Here is a 12,305-nt window from a genome sequence, read left to right as displayed (position 1 = left end):
CCCAATTTCCATGGTATCTCCCTCAAAATTGCAAGTCAGATGAGAGTGAAAGACTCAGAAAAAAAAAAAATCATCTAAGTGAATGGCTAGTTTTTTTTCAAAAAGCATAAGATTATCCTATCATTGTGGATCTTCAACTACAATGCTTGTCTGAAATAACATTCATTTTAATATAAAATATTTGTAAAATGTATGTACGCACAGATAAATCTGGAATAACATTTGATGCTTACGGTGGATATCTGTCTTTTTGTCATTTCACTTTTCCTTTTCATAAATGTTTGTGTAATGAAATTGCATAATAAAATAGAATAGGTGGGAGAAAGTAAGATGAGATATTTGGGGGTGGAGTCCTCCCTTTTTTTTGGGAGATAGTTTTCCAAGTACTGGGTGGTTGTAGAGCATCTCTTATTGGATGTGAGAAACTGACTACATGGCTTGGAAGGGATCTACTCCTTTGAAGGTCCGTCCACTCCATCTGTTGTCCACCATGTGGACTCTGTGGATAATATTCTTTGGTTGTTATATTTCCAAACCCAGGCTCATGCACCCTGTTTGCCCCTTGAATTAAATTGAAGATACTCTTTGTTTTCTGTTTCTCTTCAAGTTTAGAGGAGATGTTGCCGAAATGGGGAAATGCTTACTTTTCCAAAACCTTAAGCAATTTGCTTATCTGTATTACATTTTTTTCTGCCACAGTTCCTCATATAATCATGACATTAAAAGCATAACATTTGATATTATTTTTGAAGCTATACTGCTTAATATTCTGGTTTTTACAAATTGATTATAAATTTAGTACAGATACCAGAAAAAAAAACAGCACTTTTAAGTGAATCGACGTTGCCCTTAATCTTAATGATTAATCTTCTTAAACTTTTTAGATTTAAGCATGCAGATACACAATGGCTAAGAACTGAAACCACAGGAAAATTTTATTTTAATAATTGATACCGCCTACTTAATATCTTACATCCTTATAGTAGCAGCCTTCTATAAGATCGTATCTCAACTGGGAATACATTTCTTAATTTTCATTACTAGTTCATGCTTAGTCAGTTGGAAAGGGGTCATTTCTTTTTAAAATTGTATAATACTTTCTTGGGGAAGTAGGAGTGTATATTAGTAGGCTGGGGAAATTGTTTAGCAAATTTACAAGGCTATACCATATGATGTTTAAATGTCTCCTACTTAGTATATTGAGTCCCAGTTTTACTCTCCTCTAAAATTAGTACCAGAGTAAGAAATTTTAAAAAGGCACATGTAAAAATGTCTGTGTTGGACATATGATAGGAAATTTCATCCTAAGTCTATTACTTTGCAACCCGATATACTTTGTGTTCTCCATCGGTTATAAACAAATTTTATCCCTTCATCCTCAACACAATTTATTTCAGAAGAGAGCCTAGGAGTTTCCAAATGTTTTCTGTTGAATATTTGAAAAAAAAAAAATCTGCATGTTTGTGAAGCCAGCTTCCTCATCACTGCCTTGACTTTGGATCTTGGTTCCTGATTTTACAGTCAGTCTTTTGTGGCTCCGAACTTTTTCACTATGACTTGTACAAAATGCTGTCTCAAAAGAAACATCTCTTCTACATTGACAGACCATTATGTCTATTACCAGCATAACATATTAGTCATCAGATCATTTGAAGTGTGATGTCCAGTAATCAGAAGGAACTATTATAGGTGCTAGTGATTTCTTTGTACGCGAGACATTTGTCATCCCTGCCTTTACAATTTAGTGGGAGAGGCAGCAAAAACAAATACAATGTTGGGTAATATCAGGAGGTGGTAAGGGCTATGAAGAAAAATAAAGCAGGGCAAGGGGATATAGAGTGAAGGAGATGTTCCTATAGATAGGAGAGTCAAAAGAATTCTTTCTGAGGAGGTGAACTTTGAGCACAGAACTTATAAAATGAGGCAATGTCCCATGTAAACCTCCCAGTATAGGAAGGAGCAAGCACAAGGGCTCTAAGGTGATGTGTGTTTCACATGTCTACTAAGACCAATATTGCTAAAGCATAGGGAGAGAAAGAAAAGGGGGTAGAATGTGAAGCTGAAGAGGAATCTGGGGTCAGAACATACAAGACCTAGTAAGCCATGCTAAATTCAGCCTGTTTGCTCTGATACAACCAAATTCGTTATTGAACCAATGAAACACTTCCACACTGTTGAGTATATAGCTGCTACTCAGAGTCCCTTATTATCTCTTTGCCTTGGCAAATGCACTGATTCTTCCCTCAGGATTGATTCATCAGTAAGGGGTAGGCTGATTGGTGCTACTCTATTACTTATTCAGTGTTTTTAATTTAATCCCTGACTGAGGATTTAGGCCTCTACTCTAAGCTACTGGAGGGTTTTAAGTAATGGGCAGAGAATATGTGTGACATGATCTGATTTACGGATTTGAAATATCAGAACAATAGACTAAGGCAATGGATGGAGTGGAAGCAGGACATCATCTAGAAAGCTAGTGTGAAAGTCCATGTAGATATGTATTAGACCAAAGTCATAGAGGTGGAGAAAGTGAGGTTTGGTCAGAATTGGGATATATTCTGATAGTTGTATTTGATAAGTATGCTGTACTGGGTTGGATAACAAATAGATCCCAAATGTATAATGACTTCAAAGAAAGTGGAAATTTATTTCTGATTTATGGAAGAGTCTAGGGGCATGAAATCCACATAGGTTAACAAGAACACAAAAGTTAAGCATGGAATAAATGAAATTATAGAGTGATTGTAAGGTTTTTATATTGTTTGTGAAGTACTGAGATTGTTGGTGGACTGATAACTGAGATATGCATATTATAATTTCTAGGAGTTAAACATCAAAATATATTTTGAAAACATATCAAAATAAAAGGTAAAATGAAATAGTAAGGCAAGGAGAAATATTTGAAGCATCGAAAAGAAATAAAGGAGGTAAAAACAGAGGAACAAAGAACAAATAAGCTAAACTGAAAAAAATATATATAGTATATTAGACCAATATAGAATAATGATTGCATTAAAAAGAAAAGAAATAAATTTCAAATAAAACAGAGATTGTCAAAATGGATAAAAAAAAGCAAGACCTAACTACATGCTGTTTAGAAGTATAAAGACTCTGACAAACTGAAAGTAAAAGGTTGAAAAATACATACTGCAAGGAAGACAGCTAGTGTGGCTGTAGTTTTATCAAGAAAAGGTGATTTTAAGCATAAAAGTATTATAGGACACATTTAGTATTGATAGAATGGTTGCTCAAAAAGTCTTAATAACTCTAAATATGTGTGGACCTAATAACACAGCTTCAAAACACATGAAGAAAACATTGGCAGAACTAAATGAGAAAGAAAGCAATCCATGATCATAGATAGACGGAGATTTCAGGACCCTACTCAGCAATTGATAGAATGCCAGAAAAAAGATTTTAGTAAGGACATAAAATATTTGAATAACACTACCAACCACCTTCACCTAAATGACATTAATTAAATCCTCTTCCAAACCTCTGTAGAATACACATTGGTTTCAGACACCTATGGGACATTTATCTAATTAGACCATATGGTGGACCTAATTAGACCATATGATGGACCATAAAATTATTCTCAATAAGAATCATCAAAGTATTGAAAGTATTGAAGTATTGAGTATGTTCTTTGAGCACAGTATCATTAAACTAGAAATCAATAACAATAACATATCTAAGACCCCTCAAATTATTTGGAAACTAAATAACACTTTTCTACATAACCCATGGATCAAGGAAGAAATTTTGAGAAAATTTAGAAAATATTGTAAGTTAAATGAAAACAGTAGCACTATATATCAAAATTTTATGATGCATCTAAGCCAGGATTTGGAGGACAATTTATAGCTTGAATAACTTGGCCTCTCTTATAGTGAAAATCTGCAAAAGATGATTTTCTCCGTTATGTCTCTAAAACTTTTTTGTGTACTTTCATTTGTTTCTATTAGTTCGTCTACATAATAGGAGTAGAGGCTGATGATTAATTTTAGTTTTAGTACTCTAAAGATGCTATTTCATTGTCTTTTGCCTCTGTTAATGCTAATGAGAGATTAGACATCATTTGTATTTTTCTCCTTTATTTATTGTATATCTGTGACTATGGCTGTCTTTAAGATTTTTTCTTTAATCTTTGATTTTTAGCAGATTGAGCATGATTCATTTTATCATATTTATTCTGCATGGATTTCATTGAGATTCTTGCATCTGTGGATTGATGTCTTTATGTCTTTTATATCAATTTTGGAAAGTTCTTAGACATTTTTCAAGTATTTCAACTATTTCTTTTCAAATATTTTTTCTGTCCTATTATTTTTCTCCCATCATTTAGGGATTGTAATTATATGTATATTAGATCATTTGAAAATGTCCTACAGATCTTATTTGTTCTGTTTTAGTTTCTGTAGCTTAACAAAAAGCAGAAATCTGAAACACAAACTTTGGTGGCAGTTAGTCATCCCTCCACATATATGAAAGCTAACAGGATCTTCTAATATGAAGTGTATAAGAAAGAAAGGAGTAATGACACCCCTGAGTTTTTTTCTTGAGCAACTCAGTGAATGGTGGCGCCTTTTATTGAGATGGGGAAGATGGGGGAAACATGTTGAAGAGCAGGGAGAATAACTGACAGTTTGCTTATAAACATGTTAGGCTTGAAAAGCCTAAAAGAAATGTAAGAGAGGTCAAGTAGGCAGTTGTATACCTGAAGCTCTTCATTTGGGAGTTACCAGGCTACACATAGTATTCAAATTTATGGCAATTCATGAGAATGCTTAGGAAGGACGTTATAGATAGAGATGAGGTTGGAAGACTGCTCCCTGAGACTCACTGATGTTTAGAAGCTGGAAGAGAAGGAGGTTCTTTCATAGGAGACTGAGAAGCAGGACGAGGAAACCAGGAAACAGTTTTGTCCTGGAAGCTACAGCAGAAAGACATTTCAAAAAAAGATGTGTTCAAATGTGTGAGATGCTGTTGATGGGTTTAGAAGGCAAGACAGGAATACTGGCTAATGGTTTTGGCAATGTAGAGGTCATTGCTGACGTTTACAAGAACATGTTCAGTGGAGTGGTGAGGAAGAATGACTAGTTGGGGTAGGGACTGAGAGAGAATAGGAAGAAAGAAAGTGGAAAGCCAAGTATAGAGCACTTCTTTTGGACATTGATTTAATTTCCTACTGCTGCTATAACAAATTACCACAAACAGTGACTTAGAGAATACATATTTATTTTCTTGCCATTCAGATCTCAGAAATCTCACTAGATTAATATAAAAACTTCAGCAGGGCTGCATTCCTCCAGGAGGATCTAGGGGCGAATCTGTTCATTGACTTTTTCCAGCACCTAGAAGCTACCTACATTCCTTGGCTCATGGCCCTCTTCCATTATTTTCAAAGCCAGCAAATGCATTACTCTGACCTCTTCGACCAACGTCACACCTCGTTTTCTGATTCTGGTCTTATAAAGACCTTTGTAATTATATTGGACTCAGCTGGGTAAACTGGGATAACTTTCCCATTCTCAGAATCCTTAATTAAATCACAGCTGAAAACTCTATTTTGCTGTATAAAGTATATTCACAGGCTCTGGGGATTTGGATGTGGGCAGCATTAGTGTGCCATTATTTTGCCTCTCACAGAGGGGGTGTACACGCCTTATCTATCTGGAAATGTCCCAGTTGCACTTGGCTATATATTGCTTAATGGACTCTGTCAACATTTAGAGAATAATTATTTATTAAAAATTAGGATTTTCTTAAATGAGTAGGAAGTGGTTGAGTATAGTTTTAAGGACATCCTTTTAAAGTGGTTTTCCATTACTATTGGTTTAAAACACCCCTGAAATATTTTCTAAACATAGAATCTTTAGAAAGGTCCATTTATCTTTAAGTGGATATATTTTAGGTATGTATTATATCTTGGCATCTAGTAGAGTTGTATGCTGTTCTGGAGCAAAGTGTGATTTGAACAACTTTTTAAAAAAGGAACAAGAAAAAACATGCATATGATAATATCTTCACCAGTAAATTCTTTTTTTTTTTTTTTTTTGGTGAAAGATGTTATTTATTTATTTATTTATTTATTTATTTATTTATGGGAGGGAGAGGGAGAGAGAGCATGAGTGGGGGTACGGGAAATGGGGGAGCAGATAGAGAGGGACAAGCAGACTCCCTGCTGAGCACTCAGTCTGATGTGGGGCTTGATCCCACGGGACCCTACGATCATGACCTGAGCCAAGACCAAGAGTCTGATGCTCAACTGACTGAACCACTGAGGCAATTCTTTTAAACACTGACCAGTCTATATAATTACAAATTATACATATTTTAGATCTCCAAAGCAATTAATTATTAATTTTTAAAAGCAGCAAAGATGTGTGTGTATATGTGTGTATACATCTGTGTGTGCATATTTGAGAAATGAGGTAACCATTTTTTTTTTTTTAAATGATGTTAAGTCCTTGTTACTGATTTGTTTAGAGTCCCAGATAAAGTGTTTTCTAAAAATATATGTGGGGAGCCTGGGTGGCTTAGTCAGTTAAGCAGCCGACTCTTGATTTTGGCTTAGGTCATGAGATCAGAGTCATGGGACAGAGCCCCGTGGACTCCACACTTAGCCCAGAGTCTTCTTGTCTCTTCCTGCCCCCACTCCACCTGTGCTCATACATGGATATGGTGCATTCTCTCTCTCTCTGTCTCTAAAATAAATAAAATCTTTAAAAAAAATATATGTGTGTGTGTGTGTAAAACAGTAAGATAAAAAACCAGTAACAGAGAAAACAGTAGAATAATAAGGTGAGGCCAGAGGGTAATACATAGTGTATTGTGTATACTGTGTGCATGTGTGTTTATTGCTCTCCCCCCAGTTATATAAACAAAGCCAAATAGCAGGGCTTATGAAAGTCCAGTTTAAACTCTTCAATAGCATTAAGGATTGAATTACTGATCCAAATCTGAAGAACATGATTGAAACTAGTAAGGGCAGAATCAATTTTGTAAATGGTATAGAAATTGGTATGATTATTAATATAAGGGTTCTATTTAACTTCTTTGAAAAGGAATCATATTATAGAATTTCCTGGTGTCTTAAGTGCAGAAATACCATGAAGAGGTAATAGGCAATTTGTTCTCAATTTAATTTAAAATAAAAGGCTCTAAGACAAAAGAAACTTTCTAGCTGTTAGAAAACGATTCTCCAGGAAATTTGTGGGAAAGTACCATTTAAAGCCACCCATTTGTGGGTTTCTATGTTTACCAAAGCCTGTACTTAAGACAGATTAAAAAAAAAAAAAAAGTACACTCTACTGGAAAAAAAAAAATGGCTTTTAAAACTATCTTTGATAACAAATGGGAATCAGCATCATAAGCCATACTGTCTTCCCCATTTCTATCTTAAAGTTGTCTCTTGTCTCCCTCCTCAAGCTTTGATGAGTTTTTTATGGTCTTTCCATTTTCATCACTTTATATAATGTCTTTACTTGTGAGCATTTTGAGACTCATATTCATAAAAAAGACATTGAATGGATAACATCATTGCAGTTTTAAAAAATCATATGTATCCTATTTGTTTTATTTTCTAAATTATTATAAAGCATTCTTTTAGGTCATTCGTATTTTGTAAATACTTATGATGTTTGATTCATTTCTTTGTGTTCAGGAAATAGTGGAATATATGACCATTTCACTGAATAGGATGAAAAATTCTTCTCCGGCTCTTTCTTTGTTTACTCTGGTCCACTCGGGTTAAACACGTTGCTCTCTTCTCTGCCATCTTTTCCATTACTTTAGAAATACACTAGAATTCTAGTCAATCCTCTGCCGTGATTAAGCGTAGACCACTTCCATCTGGGAAAACACGATTGAACATGTTCTTTATAAACACTAGAGACTCTTTTCTGAAGTAAATGCAAGCAGAGAAAGCCAGAATGTCCCTTACAATTCTACTAGATTTTATTTATTTTTTTTAAAAGATTTTATGTATTTATGTAAGAGAGAGAATGAGAGAGAGCAGGAGAGGGGAGAAGGTTAGAGGGAGAAGCAGACTCCCTGCTGAGTCGGGAGCCTGATGTGGGACTTGATCCTGGGACTCCAGGATCATGACCTGAGTTTAAGGCAGTCGCTTAACCAACTGAGCAACCCAAGTGCCCCTCCCTCACAATTCTAGACAGGCTTAGCACCCTCTCTTTCCTATGAATTCTGGGCTCTCAGCCTTGTATCACTCCTAGAGTGTACTGGCTATCCTCTTGCCTAAATTTGACTTCTAAACCCACCTCCCTAGGTGTCCCATGGTAATAACAATAACAATTAAAATAATAAAAAGGATTAACACATACTGAGAGCTTAATATACACCAGGTTTTATGCTATTTGTGTACTGTCTCATTTAATTTTTGTAGCAATCCTAGTGAAGTATCACTACCAACCTTTTAAATATAAGGAAAAGGAAACTTAGAAAACCAAGAGTAACTTCCAAGTCTTCCCTTCAAGGTTACACAGTCAGTAAATGACAGAGGCAGGATTCAAACCCAAATCCAGGACTGTCTCATCCCAAAGACTGTGTGCTCTTAGTGACGGTGCTTAAACACCATTTTCCACCTCAAGCTTATTAATTGTAAATGCCCTCATATTTTAGTTACAGAAAATTTAGAGGCTGCTTTCTGGAATTCAAAATACAAATAATTGTAGCTAAATGACTTAAACTCTTACGACAGGGCCAGGCAACGTTTTTAGTTCTTTACCTGCCATTGTCCCTTTTACATTGCGCAACAACTTTTATGCTACCTCCTGTAAAGGGTTATTCTTATTTTACAGTTGAGGAAACTGAGCCTCAAGGATATTAAATCACCGTGCAAATGCATATAGCTGGTAAATTATGGATCTATGATTTAAATTTAGGCCTGCTTGATGCCTAGGAAGGGCATATTTTCATGTTTTTGAACATTCAGAGATTTCTGAGCAAAGACAACTGGAAGCTGGATTAAAGGAAGTAAAAAGTAAAAGATGACTGAGCAGATAATGAGAACGCTTTGGACAGAGTTGGAGATTTATTTCTAAATGTGCTTGCTTTTCCAAGGGCGTAAAATCCAGATAAAACCTGGGGCTATCTGTTCACATTCCAAAGAATTGTAAAACATTAGGGAGCAAAGGTTTCTTTCCCTCTCAGAGGAGGGGAGAGGGCACTAGGTAGCCTATGCAATCTTCCCAATTTGGAGTTTGGGCTTTTACTCCTGTGGTGTAAAAATCCTTTTTGTGCACATACAGTGTCTCTTTGGTTCTCTTCCATCACCCTGAAGAGGGAAGATGGGCATGGGGGATACACGTGGTTACTGCTGTAAGTAATAATAGTAAGGGGCGCCTGGGTGGCTCAATGGGTTGAGCCTCTGCCTTGGGCTCAGGTCATGATCCCAGCGTCCTGGGATCCAGCCTCCGGGCTCTCTGCTCAGTGGGGGTACTGCTTCCCCCTTCCCCTCTGCCTGCCTCTCTGCCTACCTGTGATCTCTCTCTGTCTAATAAATAAATAAAATCTTAAAAAAAATAATAAAAACACTCTATTTCCTTTCAAAACTTCATGATCCATCTCTGTCCTATAACCACCCTATTTTCTACTGCTTCTGAGGTGCTGGTCCTCACTATTCCATGAGAATGGGTGTTGCTATATCTGGATCATTATACATTTTTTTTTAAATTCTTTCTTGGTTTTCTTTTATCTTTTTCTACCTTAATGTAAGCCTATTTTCAAAGTCAAGTTCAAATTCCGAATTGTAAAAAATCATTTTCTGGTCATTTTGCTTTTGAAGCCCATCCTTGGATTTCATGTAATCCTTATCCCTACTCTTACTTATTATTATATGCATGTTTTCCTCCCTATGTGCTAAGTCTGGTTAATAGCCAATAATAGAGCCTCCCGCTCCAAAAAACAGGGCATGATTTTAGACTTCTTTGGTTTTGCTCTAGAGGCTTACTACGAACCCCAGGACAGGTTTTTAAAAATTGATGTTGCTTCATGAAAGACAGCATTGCTTCTTCCTAACGAGGTAGGTTTCTTAGAATCCAGAACCTCTAATATGCCTCTGTGTAGCTTCCCTTTGAAGTCCTTGGCGACGCCATTCAGGGACACACAGATATGAAGAAACAGAAGGGCTATATTATTCTAGTTTTAGATTTTTAATTCCTGAAAATTGATTTTATCGAAGATAATACTCTTTTAAAATGAAGGACAATTAATTTTTTATTTTACTAATCTGTGTTCATGATAAGTAACTCAAGTTACGCTCAACTAAAGCAAGTTTTATACCCAGGTTTTTTTTATTCTCAGATTTGTTGTAAGTTTCTTGTTGTCAATGGTAATAAGAATAATGAAATCTTTATTATATTTGCATTTTTCTATGTTTTGGATCTCTATGTTCATGCCATTTCTTTGAATTGAGAATCTTCTGAAGTAAAATATTTTTATTTGCTGCCTAGCAACTTTTGAAAGCAAAATTTAATACCTTCTAAAGTGTTCAGAGATTTGTTCAAATATTATCACAATTTTTGTTTTTTATTTTTTGTTTTTGTTTTTTAATATTGTTACTTTTTATTTTGTTCTACTACTGGTGATTTTTTAACCTCAATTCCATGTTATTTTACTTTTTCATCAAAATAGCACTTTGATAAGTTTTTATAAAGATTTTATTTATTTATTTGTGAGAGAGATAGTGAGAGAGAACATGAGAGGGAAGAAGGTCAGAGGGAGAAGCAGACTCCCTGTGGATCTGGGAGCCCGATGTGGGACTCCATCCCAGGACTCTGGGATCATGATCTGAGCTAAAGGCAGTCGCTTAACCAACTGAGCCACATAGGTGCCCACTTCGATACATTTTTATAATTAATTCTTTACTGCTGTTATTCTCATCTTTTTACTTCCTGTTTTTTCTAATTTCTCCTAAAAGATAAATTTATATGTATTTTTAAATTCCAATTTCAAGCATGTTCACTTAAGTATTTTTTTCATAATCAAGTATGTAATATGTATTTTCTTCCACTAGAAATTCTTATTTAATAAATTGCCTAGTTGTCACACTATTACCTTTCTCTTACTTTATTAACAATACAGATCAATTCTGTTCTTAGTTCTTGTATTTAGGTATAGATTATATTCAAATAATTTCTTTTAGGTGTATAATTAAAGTATACTATAAAACAATTAAAATTAAGTAAATTAAAGATGTCCTTTATGCTGGAACCAAGACCCAGTAATCAAATTGCCTTACTAACTTATTTTTCTTTTCTTTTTTAAAATTTATTTAATAGAAAGAGATCACAAGTAGGCAGAGAGGCAGGGAGAAGGAAGCAGACTCTCTGTTGAGCAGAGAGCCTGATGTGGGGCTCCATCCCAGGACCCTGGGATCATGACCTGAGCCGAAAGTAGAGGCTTTAACCCACTGAGCCACCCAGGCACCCCCTAACTTATTTTTATAGGAACAATATTTGATGCAATTTTTCATCATTATGAAATGATAAAAAATCAGAATGGTTATTTTAAGAAAATGATAGTATTTTGCAAAATATTTGATATTTTATAAAAACAACACTTTGATTTTTACTGCTCTATTGAGGTGCAATGAAATTTAACAGAAATGGGTTGTACAATGAGCTGAGTAGTCATGGCAGTGTGAGGCTAGCCATCATACTAAGTTTAGTATCCAGGAGGCAAAAAAGATCGTTCATATAAGAAGGCATCCAGAAGGGCGTGTGTGTGTGTGTCTGTGTGTGTGTGTGTGTGTGCGCTCGTGTGTTCTCACATGCACTTCATGGGTCAAAATTGTGAATGTTAGAGGTAAAGTTGAATCAGAATTATTCAGGCACTAAATATAAGAGCTAGTTAGAAGCAAGAGGGATAGACAAAATTTGGAACCTACAGAATGCATTAGATAGAGAAAAGAACAGTTTTTAGGCAAAGGAAAGCACTGACCCAAAGGTTTGCATCTACTATTAGTTTGGTCAAACACTCAGAAAAATTCTTATTAGGGTAACAGACTTCCTCTCACTGGGGAAAATAGAAATCTCTTGAATTTTAATAGATAGAAGAAATTTACTATGAAGACATGAAAGAATGACATACAGAGAATGCAATTTATAAAATGTGTTGTTGGAAAGCTACATAAAGACATCAGCAAACCTGTGTCATTGTCCAACCCAGTGGAGTTAGGTTAGAAAAAAGGATATCTTGACAGTTGTAAGAAAGAAGAAGGGCAAGCACTTTCTGGAGGTGAGTGGTGGGGATGGTGTGTAAAATAAACCTTGGAGAAGCTC

The sequence above is a fragment of the Mustela erminea genome, chromosome 15, assembly GCF_009829155.1.
Source record: "Mustela erminea isolate mMusErm1 chromosome 15, mMusErm1.Pri, whole genome shotgun sequence".
NCBI classification, from domain to species: domain Eukaryota; kingdom Metazoa; phylum Chordata; class Mammalia; order Carnivora; family Mustelidae; genus Mustela; species Mustela erminea.
Note: the sequence above shows the minus strand (reverse complement) of the source record.